This window comes from Neodiprion pinetum, chromosome 1, assembly GCF_021155775.2.
Source record: "Neodiprion pinetum isolate iyNeoPine1 chromosome 1, iyNeoPine1.2, whole genome shotgun sequence".
In the NCBI taxonomy this organism is placed as follows: Eukaryota; Metazoa; Arthropoda; class Insecta; order Hymenoptera; family Diprionidae; genus Neodiprion; species Neodiprion pinetum.
In genome coordinates, this window is record NC_060232.1 from 21,503,769 (window position 1) to 21,521,172 (window position 17,404).

The window sequence follows — 17,404 nt, forward strand, 5'->3', positions numbered from 1 at the left end:
CGTCCTCGCACATGTACGCACACTCGCGTGTAATGTTTACTTGCCGTCTCTGCGTCAAATCTCGCTGCTTGCCCGTGTCGCGACTCAAAACCCATCAGCTGTATCTCATGTATTGTCCACTATCTCGAAATCATGTATGTGTATAATCTATGTGTTCTCTCGCTCTGTAAAATCTTCACTCTCTGTAACGTTCTCTTGCGATACGGTTTGTATCGCCTCATCAAAACCAACAAAAATCTAGTTTATCGGCATTCATTATCTCTCTCCATCTCAACATCACTTTCGTTTCATTCACACTCGTTCTCATCACTAATTCGCGGATCCCACGTCGATGATCCATATCTTTTTGCCATCTCTCTAAACAATCGGCCTTCCTCGTTTCGGCTCACAGTGGCCGAGAAATGATCCTCGCAGGCTTGTTCCTCGCTAGATAAATGTTTGTTGGAAGGACCTTCATCGATTTCCCAAAATGCAGAGATGTCTGGTGGAATTTTGGATAGATAACATCTAAAATCCGGTTGTGGTTTAATGGCAGGAGCCACATTACCTCCAATGACCCATCCAAGTTGCGTTTTTTGTAAGTAAAGATCTGGCCCGCCAGGTGAGGATAAATTGATCTGCCCGATTGACAGGAGAGATAATGCCGGTCCTGCGCTAATGAGCATTTGAACGGGTGCCGGTTTATGAAAGCCGGGATCGGCCAGATTGATATTTGGAGGGATTGGTATTAATTCCCGATCGATTTGCGTATCAGGCACGAGTGACGCAATGCGGGATACAGTAAGGAAATCCAATGTCCTGCTGTAATTGTTGTAACGTGAACTTATCGTGATCGTGACACGTCCTTAGCTCTGTGTGGCAAGGCCGTTAAGGGTCCCGACCGATAGGTTGCATCGTTTTCGTGGTAATCGTAACGTAGCAGCGAAGTCTTCGGTGACGAAATTAGCGGTAGAGCATGTGTCGATGAGAGCTCGGCAAGGTACGTGTGTTTTATGACGATCGATCGCGTTGACCATTGCAGTCACCATAAGTTTACGGACCGAGGTATTGACGACGAAACTCATACCTGCTTCGGTCTCCCTTGTCGGAGCCTCAGGTAGTCATGCTTCTTCCGTGGTCGGTGTGTCGGCGATTACGGGATGAACCGTCGTATGATGTTGCTTATGGCATTCACGACACCGCCCCTTGGAGGTACATGACCTTGTTTTATGTTTTCCTCGCAAACAATTGAGGCACAATGATTTGCGCGACGCTGCCTTGATGCGATCTTCAATCGAAAGATCGAGGAATTTCGTGCACTGATAAATTGCATGCTTCTCTTGACACATCGAACATTTCCATGCCTCGTTGGTGGTGGTGGAAAAGGTCTGATGAGTACTCTTGCTGCCTGCGGTTGACAACTTGCCACCCGCGAGTAATGTTTTTTGCCCTTGCCTGCCCGGCGTTGTTTGGGTTGGTTTTGGTTCGGAACAATTCGCGTGCTTAATTAGAAATTGTATCAATGATTGATACGACGGAAGTTTATTGTCCTCCAACGTTAACTCCCATTGACGCGTTAAGGGTTTACTAATTTTTCTCATGATGAGATTGATTGATTGATTGAATAAATTTATTAAGGCTATGGGGTACAACCCCATACAGCCTAGTAAGATAGTACATTAGCAATATTATTTGTAATTTACATAATATAAGATTTATACAAGTAGTGAAAAAAATATCTTCAAATTTAACAAGAGATCTTACATGCTAAGTTTAACAATTTTATAATTTTATAATTTTAAGTATAATCCTAACTATAACATCTTTGTTTATTTTTAGATATTAGCAGATTTCTTAATTTCGGTAAGCATAGTAACATAGTAATAGAAACAGTCTCTAGAGTATACATATCACAAAGTATTTTATATTTGGTTACAATTTCGTTTAATAACTAAAACTAAGTGACACAACTTATGCCAAAAAGGTACTGCTACATATCTAAAAGATGAGTTAAGACACTGTCGTGTGGTAGCGGGTTCAGTATCAAGTTAGGGTCTTGCTCCACCCTAAAACGCCACCGATCAACTTCAGTCTTAACGAGTTTTGTAAGCACTTCTGATTTAAAGCCACTAAGACGTTGAAGGTCAAACATGATGTTGCGATCTACCAAGGAGTTTATAAAACGCGATGCAACATAGTGAAACGAGTTATCAAGCTTCTTAGATCGTGCCACATTTATCAATAATGGCGCGGGAGGATAACGTGGCGTAACACGTCTCTGCTCAGCGTCAGCCCTTAGTTTGAGAAGATCAAATAGATACGTAGGTTTTCTTGAAGAAATCACAGTGTAGGCTAGAGTAGTAATAATGCATAATCGTCTATTCTCAACAGTAAGCCAACCAAGGGACAAACGATATGGCGTTATTGGAGTTTGCCAAGGGATATAACCTTGAACAAATCGAATACAGGTATTCATAAAACGATGAAGCTTTAAGTTTTGTGCTTGTGTTAAATCATTGTATACCGCTGCTGCATAGTCAAAGTGAGGAAACATAAGAGATTCTACAAGACGTTTTCTAAGAGATCGTGTAAGTGCATGCCTATGAAATCGCAGGGAATAAAGCGCCCCATGAACACGACTAGAAATCTGACTAATATGCTTGTCACAGTTTAAGGTTGAGGAGAGTTGAACTCCGAGATCAGTTACATGACTAGAGTAGTCTAAAGCGACACCATTAATTACAACTCTTGGAAGTGCGGAAAAATCAATACCGGAGATGTAAGCTTGACTACCTAAAATAATTAGCTTACTTTTATCAGGATTCAGTCTAATCAAGTTCCGTTGTGCCCACTCAAAAACACGAAACGCATCCTCAGAAAGCCTGAGTATATGTTCATGTAATTTACTGGGCGGGCAGTGTAGATAGATACGAGTATCATCTGCGTATATTCCATGTCTGGAATAAGTCAGAACTTGTGGAAGATCGTTGATAAAGATAGCAAATAACAAAGGCCCAAGTACACTTCCCTGAGGAACGCCTGCAAAAGTTTCAACAGGGTCAGAATAGGTACCATTCTCATTTTTAACTACTTGAGTTCTGCCCGATAAATAATCAGCAAGCCATCTGATGACGCGATCAGAGCAGTTTAATGCACGTAATTTTCGTAAGAGTAGTTTGTGTGAAACAGTATCAAAGGCTTTTGAGAAATCAAATAGTATCAATGGTGTGAGCTCACCCTGTTCAATACCCATTCTGACTGCTTCTATGAATCCTAGTAGAGCAGTTTGAGTTGAATATCCCGGTCTAAAACCAGATTGATGAGGATCTAAGAGATTATGAGTATTAAGATATTCAAGTAGTTGCTCATGTATCACACGTTCAAATAATTTGGAAAATTCAGAAAGAATAGCTATAGGACGCGTATCTGAAGGTGTAGCGGGCGGATTTACTTTTGACAGAGGTGTGATTGAGGCCAATTTCCAACAGCTAGGAAAAGTTCCTTGTTCAACAGATCTATTAAAAATCTCAATCAAATACGGACGAAGGACTGGGTATACGATTTTAAGCATTTCTGTTGATACTAAATCGGAGCCAGTACAATTCTTCTGAGCCTTTGCTAATGCTCGATCAATATCTTCACCTGTTATAGGTTTAAATTCAAAAAGACTCGGAAGACTACTCCTAAGTGGACAAGAGTTGATATCAAGAATTTCATTCGGCAGAAGAGGTTGTGATGCACGAGAGACAGCAGCAAAGTGTTGATTTAAAACATGTGGGGAGAAGTACTTAAGTGGAGAAGGAGTTTTTGGTGCTGTCAAATTCATGCTTCTAAGTATGTTCCAAGTAGATTTCGAGTCCGGAGATGAGTTGAGTAAAGTCGTGTAATAGCCATTTTTAGCAACATCTATATTGTTTCTAACTCTAGCTCGCAATTCAGTAAACAATTTTCGATCAGCGGGACGACCGTATAGGTGTGCTCTACGATAGGCAGCACTCCTTTTCCGCATCAGTGTGCGAATGTCAGCCGAAATCCATGGCTTGTTTTGCGCACGAATTGTAACAGTTCTCTTCGGCGCGTGAACATCAAAAGTAGAGAGTACGTTATTGATGAGAATTGTAGTTATACAGGACAAACTAGAGGATTGTGTCGGAGAGTGAAGCAATCCATTAATATTATTATTACGATAATCATGACTTAAATTTTGATTATGACTAGGCTCAGCCGATAAATCCAGTACCAGCCGCGAATGAAGTTCATCATAAAGAGAGTTGAGATTCAAATTTTTTAAGTTACGATGAGTGACTACTTTCGGTTCTATTTCCAGTGCTGGAAAATCATACTCAATTGAGATGAGGTCATGACCACCTGCAAAAGGAGCATCAGTTTTCGAGTAGGAACGAACCAAATCTAGGTTCGGAACAATAAATAAATCTAACCAGGTATGAGTTTGAGTACCATTACTATGGAATTGATGATGAGTAGGTTCAGACGGGACAGGCACTAAATTATGTTGAAGAAGATAATTACGAAGAAAGTTTGAGTCCGGATGACTCCTGTGCATGGGTAAATTAAAGTCACCCGCGATAATAAGATCAGTATAATTCGCAGATAATCGTGTAATTATATCAAACACGTCATATGGGTAGATTCCATGGGGTCGACGATAAACAGCCGCTAGTAAAATACTAGTTGAACTATGTCTAACCTCTATAATTAAATACTCTGCCTTATTATCAAATTGGTGATTAGAGCTAGCTAATACTTTAGTTTTATAACATTCACGAATATATAAGACTATTCCTCCACCTTCCTTTCCAATACGATCCTGACGATAACGATGATAGCCTGGAAGATGGTAAGTTTTTTCAGAATCTCCAGGAACAAGAAAAGTTTCAGTAAGAGCAATAGCATCATAAGTAGGATTTATTGAAAGATAGGTTTCTAAACTATTGAAATTGGCTGATATGTGATTTATATTACCATGACAAAATCTAAAATATCTTCTTGAAGTAAAAGGTTCATTTTGCGGCTGAGCGGTAAGTTGCTATTTTTGTTGTTGTTGTCGCGTGTTGCTAACACGACGATCAAGCGGTTGAAGTTTGTTGAGATCTTCAACTGAATAGACGGGAATGAGAGGAGCTGTACTGTTAGTACGCATGCAAACTATTAAGTTTCGTACAACAGGTCTAATATAATTCAGTGCTTTGGCTTTTGGAATAGCAGCACGAAGTAGATCATAGGTTTGTTTAGGCCAAACAGCATTCATAAAGACTGGTTTTTCACCACCAGAGCCAAAAATGATTTGCGCAGTCTTTTCCTTAAGCAAATGCGACTGGGATATAACATTATTGCGTACTGTAGGGGACACAAGTTTGACCATGAGAGTTAAGAATTCGGGAGAAAGAGCTGAATTATCAGCTGTAGTTTCATTTGCAGCATTAGCTGAGACATCAGCTGACTGTGCAAAGGGCAATTGCCGAATAACAGATACATGTAAAGAAAATATATTTCTTTGAAAGGCGCATGCGCCATGTCGGTAAACCCGGGGTCGCTATAGACGGTAGAGATAAGAGAGAAGAGCCAGGTGTCAAAGAGGCTCAAAATAAAAGACCTCCATAGTGAAACGTCAAGGAGAAATCGGCAAATTAAACAAAGAACTGTGACGTTGCACCTAGAGTGCAAGTCATAACAAACCCCAAACCCGCGGGGAAGAGCCGAACGGGTGAGTCCTGTCCCGTCGGGAAAGGCCCGAACACAACCGAAGCCCCCCGACGCTCGGCAGAGCCGAGCGCCAGCAGCATTACGACCCCGACCTGCGAGGCAGTATCACGTCGCCGAAGCACAGTCCAGGAGAAACGAAGAGGAAGAGAAAGAGAGAGAGAGAGAGAGAGAGAGAGAGAAAGAGACCCCGACACACACACACACCGTCACACGCACACCAGTCTACACCCACGCCGACGACGCCAGGTTAGCCTGCATTCTACCGCCGATCTGCTCCTCCCCTCGCAATACCAACCCTTTCTACCTCACGCTCCCCATCACACTACACCACCCTCCCCTCGCAATACCAACCCTTTCTACCTCACGCTCCCCGTCACACTACACCACCCTCCCCTCGCAACACCAACCCTTCCGACCTGGTATTCCCCGTCACCTCCCACACTCCCCCCCCCCCCCCCCCCCCCCCCCCCCCCCCGCGCGCGTACCTGTAAGTTAGTATTAAGTAACGCTAAGGGCTGAGGCGTGATCAGCCCCCGCTCAAGTCTACAACCCTTCTGTACCTCCTAGTTTAAGTCGACCCCCTTTTTGCAAGAATACACACACCAAGTTTTACCTATTACATCCGCCCCGTCTCTAATTGTCTCTTCCCCCCCCCCCCCCCCACATTATTCGTGCGGACTCAAACCCGTCACAAATTGGCGCCCAACGTAAATTACCCACATTTTTACCCCAAATCCAAACAATTAAGAGACAAAACACAGGAATAAACGCTAACAAAGTACACATAGACTCACGAAACAAAACTACACAGTCACGAAAATTCAAATAAAGACAGTTGAACACACACACTACCAAACACGATACACACAATGGCAGACCAAGGACACAGGGAACCGCAAGGCCTAGCGCGCGAACACATGGACATACACACACCCGAACGCAACCAAAACAACTCGACACAGAGCGAGCCGCGCGCGACACGAGATCAACAAACACCGACCCAACGGCAGGAAATAAATAGACGATGCACGATAAATTCACCAAACACAATAAATATAATCGATGCAGCTATCATAGAGAATACACACAATTTACACAGTACACAAATTCAACACCAAGAAAGCCCAGAACCAACAAATCCCACACAAACATACAATACAATCCCAACACCTACACACACGCAAACTAACACGGTAACGACCAACCAAACGAACCGACACTTCACAGGAACAGACACATTTTTAGCCACCAACACACGTAACACACGACTTATACAAAACCTAATAGACCTCGAAGCATCACTAAGCGACAGAAACGTATACGAAGATCCACACATATACAGCACACAGTCAATACACCCCACAAACACAAACCACACATTAAACCCAAACAGTACATACTGGAATCAGCCAGCAATGGCAATGAAAACAATACAAACATGGAACATAAAATACTCAGGAAACACAAACGAAGACATAGACGAATTTTTACAAAATCTCCGCGACTACCAAACGGGTTATGAAATACACGACACACAATTAATCAACAACCTCAGCCCAATACTCGAAGGTGACGCAAAAAACTGGTACAGATTAAATAGAGGCAAATGGCGAACACTGGAAGAATTCGAAAGAGACATTACACACGCATTTCAAGACATACAACATAGGGACAGGCTGGAACAAAAAATCAGAAATTACGTACAAGGACCAACACAAAAAATCACACAATTCCTAATACAATTTAGAACACTACTATCACAACTAAAACCACCATACCACCCACGAACACAATTAGACTTGGCATACAGAAACATGAAAATAGAATACAAGGCATACATAAAACCATACGACTTCGCGAACTTCGACCAACTGGAAATGGCCGCAAAAGAATGGGAAGCGAATATCGAATGGGAAAACACGAGACAAACAATATTAATCAACTACACACACCCGCGAGAAGCCTACACACACCAAACACACCACACACAATACATCCCGTACAAGTACACACAAACACAACCCCGCCCAGCAATACTCCCAACACCAAATATACCACCGGCACTCACAGACAACATACGACGAAACCAAACAAACCAAAACACGCAACAGACTCGATACCCCGCAATCACGTACAACTCACCGCACTACACTCAGCAACAAACACAAACGAACCCAAACACAGGCACAACACCACGCAGATGCTTTAACCGCAACCAACCCGGGCACTTCAGATGGCAATGCACACAGGCACAGAACCAGGGAAACGAGTAAGGGTTGACCCAGCAAGGGTGGAGGGCAACCCCACAAACAACACAAACACACCCGAAACAGTAGCACCTACGACAGATAACAACAGAACGGAAAGTAGATTCCACATCAGAATAGAAATACACGGTCACGAATTTAACGCATTAATAGACACAGGCGCAACACACTCATACCTAGGCGCAGAAGTAATACAAATACTACACAACACAGATACACAAATAAACGACACGCCCGACAGAACAGCTACAATGGGAAACGGAACACAGGTGACGATAGAAGGAGCAGTAACACTCCCAATACGCCTCGGCAACATAACAAAAGAAATTAAGTTCGGATTAATATCAAACTTAGGCTCGCAATGTATCATTGGTAACATCGACTTAATAAGATTCGGAATACTAATAAATTATGGAAAAAACACATGGTCACTGATAGACGACCCACAGACACACTACCACATGCAAGCTAGACCACAAGAACTACCAACACCACTCAAAGAATACATACAAATACATCAAACACGAGAAACACGACACCAATCAACACAAACACACACAAAACAAGCAAAAGCAGCAGAGAAATTAGAAGCAACAAAACAACAAACAAACCCGAAAACAACAGAAAGACATGAAAACACAAAAAAAAAAACAACCATGAAACAAAAACCACTAACACCAACACTACCCAGCACAAAGACACCACCGGAAAACACCCCCCCAAAAGACAACCCACAGAACACACAAGTCACAAATAAAAAAATCACACCCACAAACGCACAAACAACAGACGGCACACAAACCAGCAAAGAAACCGAACCACAGATATGCGCAGGAATACAAGAACTCACACAATCACAACACACACAACTACAGACGACAATACAACAGAAAATCTCAACACTAACAGGCCAACTCGGCCTAACACACCTAATTAAACACAAAATAGACACACAAGGACACGCACCCATAAAACAAAGATACTATATGGTATCACCAAAAATTAGAGAAGCCATCCGCACAGAAATACACAAAATGCTGAGAGAAGACGTGATAGAACCATCAGAAAGCGAATGGTCGAGCCCAATTGTCATGATAAAAAAACCAAATAACACATATCGCTTCTGTCTAGACTTTAGGAAGGTTAACTCAGTATCAAAAAAAGACGCATACCCACTACCATACATGACAGCAATATTAGACAAACTACGGACAGCACAGTACATATCAAAAATCGAGTTAAGGGCGTTGCCTATGCCTCGAACAGCGCGCGCAAACAGAGACTCAGTGACAGGACAGTGAATTTTTTTTCGCAATTCGGCGAAAAAGGCGACACAGATCTATTCTTTATCTTCAAAATGACTCCCTAAGAACCTAAGTATCTTCAAAAATGAGGAAATGAGAAGGAAAATCACGAAGCATAAAACAGCAAATTTTTCGCGCAAAAGGCGGGCGGCTGCTAGCGCCACGACTGCGTTGGCGGGCGACCATGCGAATTACAGGCGAGGAGAGTAGACTCAACACCCCCCACTACAATTCCCCTCCTTCGAATCCTCGTCGCTCGGCACGTGGATAGTGTTCCGCGCTTTTATTTTTGCTTGTGTTTTTCTACAGTGTTTTTTATTATTTCGAATCAGTATTTATTCCCGCAATGGCTAAGAAGGGAGGAAATGTGTCTTTGAAGAAGAAGAAACGACCCGGCATAAAGATTTTGGCTAAATTTCAGGAAAAAATGAGGTAAATCGAATTATTTATATGATTGATGGTGCACCCTCTCTGACTTCGAGATTCAATCACTTGAGTACGAACAATCGCAGGGCTTTAATTTAAGAAGGTACTTTCAAGAGCCGATAGTGCTGTTCATAATAGCAGTATACATTCATTCTCTAGTTTTTTTATACATACGAAAATATAAACTAGAATGCATTGTGACGTGTGGTACTAGCCCGGTTTGCATTAGTCGCTAAAATATGTCATCAATTTGTTACGTGTTCAGGTTAAATGATCGAAATCGATATTCGGCAATTAGCATGAGTGTTTACACTTTGTCGATCATAAGGAATATTCTTATCACTTATTGTGACTACCTAAGTATCCAAGGTAAAATTACAATGTACCTGGCAGAATTTTCCATACAAAGTAAATACGGCGCGTACGTATTAGGCCACTAAAATACGCGCGTTTTGTTTTTAGAAATAAACTTGACGTAATTCTGGGGTAATCATACATGCACACATTACTTACAAATCAGCCACCTACAAAACTGTCATCAAATCAGATACTACTGCCAAGTATAATTTATTTAGAAACTAATGATGATTTTGATATACTATAACTAATGATGACAAAAAAAAAAAAATTGAAATCAAAATTGAAATTCTAAAAAAAAAAAACATAAATTTTGATAAAAAAAAAAAAAAACAATTGGAGTACGTGGTCCTGGCGGGCCCATGCTTATATTGCCATTACAACATTGATATAGCTCGACTTGTATTTTCTTGTGCTTGTTTTGAAAAAGCCCGCCTTTACCACCATCTCTAATTTTTTTTTTTTCAATAAAAATTATTTTTTTTTTCAATTTCAATTTTGATTTCAATTTTTTTTTTGTCGTTATAGTATATCAAAATCATCATTAGCTTCTAAATAAATTATACTTGGCAGCAGTATCTGATTTGATGACAGTTTTGTAGGTGGCTGTTTTGTGGGTGGCTGTCAAATTAATATACTTGGCGAAAGGTTTTTGCAACAGAGGTGCTTTTTGGGGATATCAGTACTTTTTGTGGGATTTCGCTTGAACATTTAAAAATTTTGATCGCTCGCTGCGCTCGCTCGATAGATTTTTGGGATACAGAATTAATATTTGAGACGAAAATAATCGGTGGAAAAGCCAAGTTAGAGCTTTCTCATAATTACATGTATCAGGTCCAAGGTCTTCTACACATTACGAATAGGAAGTGGTGCTATTTTATAGTTTGGACGTCAAAGGGATTGATTTTTGATAAAATAAAACGTGACGATGAATTCTGGACCGAAATAATGGAGAATAAATGAGCAGATTTCTTTTACTTTTGTTTGTAACCCGAAATCGTAGATTCTAGACGCGCCCGACAACGCTCAATCCGCGAACCCCCTCAAATCATCGAAGCCCAGATAAGGCCGCGCGTAAGAAACAGTAAATTCACGACCGACAAACGACAAAACACTGTAATCTAAATATATGTACATATGTACATAAATATAATAGCTTTGTATATAGCTTACGTGCAATATTTCTGTGATTTATGTTTAGTTAGTTATATGTATTACTGTGCTGAAAATTTGCTAGTCATATCGTTATAATTATATATCTGATTATTCATTCCAGGAATACTTTTTACTTTTCGTACTACTTTCCATAGTTTGCGCTTTCTATAGAATTTATTTAGCCATATAATGTATACAATGCTCGATGCTTTGTTATATCAATTTTCTTTATCAAGATTACTGTCATGTTTCACTTATACTGTTTCAATTTAATTTCTATGAGATCCTTCTCATACAGATTTCGTGATTATGTTTATTAAGTTTAAACGAGTTCAATTTTACTTTTACCATTTTGTATTATTTTTCATCATTTTGTATTTGTTTGGTGCAAACCCGATCATGGTTGGGAGGTAGGGACGGGTTAGGCGGGTCTCTGTTTGATAGCGACCTCCACGTGGTGAGACCTGGGAGATTGATGATATTTTCGTTGCTATATCATGAATTTGCTCACAGCTATTCGTTGCATTTTCAATTCAAAATGACCTGTGACGACGTCTGGCCGGTATTCGTAAATAGTTACGTATTATTTTCGAGACTGTATTAGGAACAGCTCTCAGCCGATCAAGCTATGCTTTGAGCTGCCTCAAGACAGTCCTGCAAATCGAACCTGACTATGAATACCGGCTATTAGACTATTACCAGTCACGTGATCGCATTGCGTAGAAATACGGACGCCGGTGAATATAATTTTCGTTGAAATATGAAGAATGTATATCTATATCAACATACGTATAAGGAATTCTACGTCACGTCAATCAAAAAATGACCTCGTATTTTTTCAATCTATTCATACTTTTTTTTACATGAAATAAAGGTAAAAAGAATCGACACGCATTTTGGTGTTCGTCCGAATTATGTTTGTTTTCGAAAGTTACAAGACAATCATTCAATTTTGATCCAAAAGGAGCTCGGATATATCCGGTTCTATTCGACGTAAAGACATCATTTACAGTGCATTCGGAAGGTGAACGAATAAGCTTTCATAAAAAAAATGCAATGTTGAACATTATTGAAAATCCCAATTTTTATAAACAATTCAAATATTTGACGATTTTTACCTCATTAATGACAAGTTTTCGAATTATAAAAAAAATAGTTTCGGGTTCCTTATTAAATTCTGTATTACTAGTAAATTTTTCAAGTGGAATCTGAAAGGAGTCTACTTTTTTTTTCTATTATTCATCAGGCGCTGCGTCGTGCCGAGCGCGATACACTGGGCTGTTTAAAAGTATTTGAAACCGAATGCCCGTGAGGGGTGGAAGAGGGTAGCCGCGTCACCCGCCCCACTCCGGCGACAGCTCGGCTGCTCCGTCTCACTTGTTTCTTTACCCTCTCTCTCGCCACGGTTAACGCGGGAAGCGGAGTAGCCCGCGCTTTCTAGCTAGGCAACGCCTTTAAGCCAAGCATACTTCCAAATACCACTCGACAAAGACAGCAAACACATAACAGCCTTTACAGTCCCGGGAATGGGCTTATTTCAATTTAAAAGAATGCCATACGGACTGACAGGCGCACCAGCGACATTCCAAAGACTACTAGACAGACTCATAGGCCCAGAATGCGAACCATATGCATTCGCATACTTAGACGACATAATAATAGTAACACAAACATTCGACGAACACTTACAAAGACTAGAGCAAATACTCAAAAGAATTACAGACGCAGGACTAACAATAAACCCAGAGAAGTGCGAATTCGGATGCGCACAAGTAAAATATCTCGGATACATAGTAGACAGACACGGACTACACATAGACCCCGACAAAACACAACCCATAGAAAACTACCCTAGCCCAAAAACAATAAAACAATTACGGAGACTAATTGACATGGCATCATGGTACAGACGCTTCATACCTAACTTCGCACACATTACAGAACCACTAACACGACTACTGAAAAAAGACCAGAAATGGCACTGGGGGGAAGAACAAGAAAACGCAATGAACACAATCAAACACGCACTCACATCACCACCCACGCTCGCATGCCCAGACTACACACAAACATTCACACTACAAACAGACGCTAGCGGAACAGGGATAGGTGCCGTACTAACACAATCTCTCGATGACGAAGAGCATGTCATAGCCTACGCTAGCCGTGCGCTAAGCGAGGCAGAACGTAAATACTCGACAACTGAGAGAGAATGTTTGGCGGTACTCTGGTCCATTAAAAAATTCAGACCCTACGTTGAAGGATACCACTTCAAAGTCATTACAGATCACCACGCACTGAAGTGGCTTAGACAATTAAAAAACCCCACAGGTCGACTTGCACGATGGGCACTAGAACTATTAGAATACGACTTTGACATTACACACCGAAAAGGTACAATGCACGATGTACCAGACGCACTTTCAAGACGACACGAAGACGAAGAACACATAGAAACAATAGAAGACACGACAGACAAATGGTACACATACAAGAAAACACAAGTACAAACACGCCCAGAGAAAAACGAAGCGTGGCGAACCAGAAACAATCAACTATACTTCCACCGCCCTAACCCCCTACACTCAAACCTCCTACCAGACACAAACCCATGGAAACTAGTCATACCCAAAGACAAAATAACACATATACTACACGAAAACCACGACGTAACACAAGCAGGCCACTTAGGGATCGAAAAGACATACCAAAGAGTAGCAAAAAAATATTATTGGCCGGGGATGTACAGAGACACAGTAAACTACATAAAAAAATGTGACACATGCCAAAGAACAAAAACAACACAAGCGCGACCGGCAGGACTAATGGGCATTGGAATTATCGAAGAACCGTGGGCAGTAGTAGCCTCCGACATCATGGGCCCACTCCCACTATCAAAAAAAGGAAACCAATATATCATAGTGTTCGAAGACCTATACACCAAATGGGTGGAAATCATACCGATACGCAAAGCAAACGCCAAAACAGTAGAACAGACATTCCACTCACACGTAATATCACGATGGGGTACACCGCGCATACTACTAACAGATAACGGCACACCATACATAAACAAACTCATACGCGAACTGACACAAAAATTCAACATAAGACACGCAACAATCCCCCCATACCACGCACAAGCCAACCCCGTAGAGCGAGTCAACAGAACCGCTAAAACAATGATCCAAGCCTACGTAAACAACAACCACACAGAATGGGACATACACTTACAAGACTTACAATTCGCAATCAATACATGTACACACACATCAACTAAACACACACCAGCCTTTTTAAACCTAGGAAGGGAATTAAATCCCACACAATGTCTAAGAAATCAGTTAGAGAACGACGACGAAGTAGAATTACAAGACACAGACAGATGGACAGACCACTTGAGACGACTACAAATACTTAGAGACGAAGTACAGAGGCACTTAATAGAAGCAAACGAAAAACAAGCACACTACTACAACCTACGAAGACGAGACATTCAATTCAAGGAAGGAGACAGAGTACTGAAAAAGAACCATACACTCTCATCCGGACCAGAACGAACGACAGCTAAGTTAAGTAAAAAATTCATAGGCCCATACATTATCACTAGAAAAGTCTCACCCACAATATACGAATTAACAACAGAGAGCGGTAAAAACATAGGAAAATGTCACATAGAAGACCTAAAATTATACACATAATCAAATAGGCAATAAAAGAACCACGCCCAACAACACACCCCGAAAATAAACTAACATGTGTATTCACCCCACAGAAACACAACATGGAAAAGCAGCAACCTAAAATACCGGCCCTGATGACACTGCGACTGACGAGACCGACAACAACGACAACACAGACAGAAAGAACACCACTATTGCAAACACCAGGACAGGCCCCACACCCACACCGATACGGACGCGACGGCACACACCACCCTGAGACCCGACGAACCCTACTACCGACACCCACCACATACATACAGGTAACACAAACCACCACAACAACAACACACATAACAATCACTGCACCCACAGCCACACAAAGACACCCACAAACACACACACCGATGACCACACACACAATTACACCCTCCGGACCAAGGCAATGCCCGAAATGCAACGGGCTGGTCCGGGGCACAAAATACACAGAACACATACAAACCTGCACACAAGCTAACACAGACACACCACACCCACCACAAATTATCACACACCCACCAACAGTTACCCACACCACACGAACCACGGCCACACACACGACTACACACCCACCCAACAAGAAACAAACACCCCATACAACCACACGCCCCACACCCACACCAACACCACGGCACACACCACCCCCCGCATCAACCCCTCAATGGGCACGCACCAGATTCGCGAGACCACAGACGACAGAGAACAGGATCTTACAGACATTCGCCAACATGGACAGACACACAGAACCGACACAGACAAAACAAACATGCAAACAACACACAGGACCACACCCCGAAATAATAGCCATAATTGCAAGTTTACAACCAGCAAGCACCCTAGACGAAGAATTACGAGCACAAAGAGAAAGATACATGACCAGACGGGCACACGAACGCACAAACACTGACGAAACAGAAGCCAGCACCTCAACACACCAACCACACACCACACATCAAACAGCACCACACAAAACACAACCCCCCAACACACCAGACACCGACAGCGACACAGATTCCACCACCTCCACCGCAGAGACAGTTATACACATCGAAACCACACACACAAGCACGCTACAAACACAAACGACGGACAACGACACAGACAGTAACACCGACACCACCTCACTCACTGACACAGTCGAACATACACAAACACCCCAACCAGCCACACACACCACACGGGACTCAAAACGATACAAAAAACGAAAATCAATACGGAAACAGAAAAAAGAACAAAACAGGAAACACTAGACAAACTAACAACACCAAACCGACGGACGAACAACGACAGACGGAGGCCAAAGAAACAGAACACAACCCAAAAAGAGAGAAGAGAAGGGAGAAGAAACCACGAGCCACGAGGTACAAAGAACAACGCAAAAACTCACCAAGACCCACACCGACGAGAGCCACCAAACCAAAACCAAAAGTTCAAGTACAAAATAATATAAGAATAGAATAAGTTTATATAAGAGAAAAAAAAAAAAAAAAAAAAAAAAAAAAAAAATGATTTTGATTAAGACTCACGAGACCAAGTAGAATAAGTAGATATAAGACGACCCACAACCCACACCAAACACACATCCCGCAAATACAACCCAACCTCCATCCCTTAACCCCGACAGATCGGAGCAGACAACACAGAAACAACAAAAATAACAAAAGGAGAATACACAGACGAAAGGACCACAAAATCCGTCACCGAAACCGGCTCACCCTATAGGCCTCGCCCCGCGTGGGGAGGGGGGAGTTGTGACGTTGCACCTAGAGTGCAAGTCATAACAAACCCCAAACCCGCGGGGAAGAGCCGAACGGGTGAGTCCTGTCCCGTCGGGAAAGGCCCGAACACAACCGAAGCCCCCCGACGCTCGGCAGAGCCGAGCGCCAGCAGCATTACGACCCCGACCTGCGAGGCAGTATCACGTCGCCGAAGCACAGTCCAGGAGAAACGAAGAGGGAGAGAAAGAGAGAGAGAGAGAGAGAGAGAGAGAGAAAGAGACCCCGACACACACACACACCGTCACACGCACACCAGTCTACACCCACGCCGACGACGCCAGGTTAGCCTGCATTCTACCGCCGATCTGCTCCTCCCCTCGCAATACCAACCCTTTCTACCTCACGCTCCCCATCACACTACACCACCCTCCCCTCGCAATACCAACCCTTTCTACCTCACGCTCCCCGTCACACTACACCACCCTCCCCTCGCAACACCAACCCTTCCGACCTGGTATTCCCCGTCACCTCCCACACTCCCCCCCCCCCCCCCCCCCCCCCCCCCCCCCCCCGCGCGCGTACCTGTAAGTTAGTATTAAGTAACGCTAAGGGCTGAGGCGTGATCAGCCCCCGCTCAAGTCTACAACCCTTCTGTACCTCCTAGTTTAAGTCGACCCCCTTTTTGCAAGAATACACACACCAAGTTTTACCTATTACATCCGCCCCGTCTCTAATTGTCTCTTCCCCCCCCCCCCCCCCCACATTATTCGTGC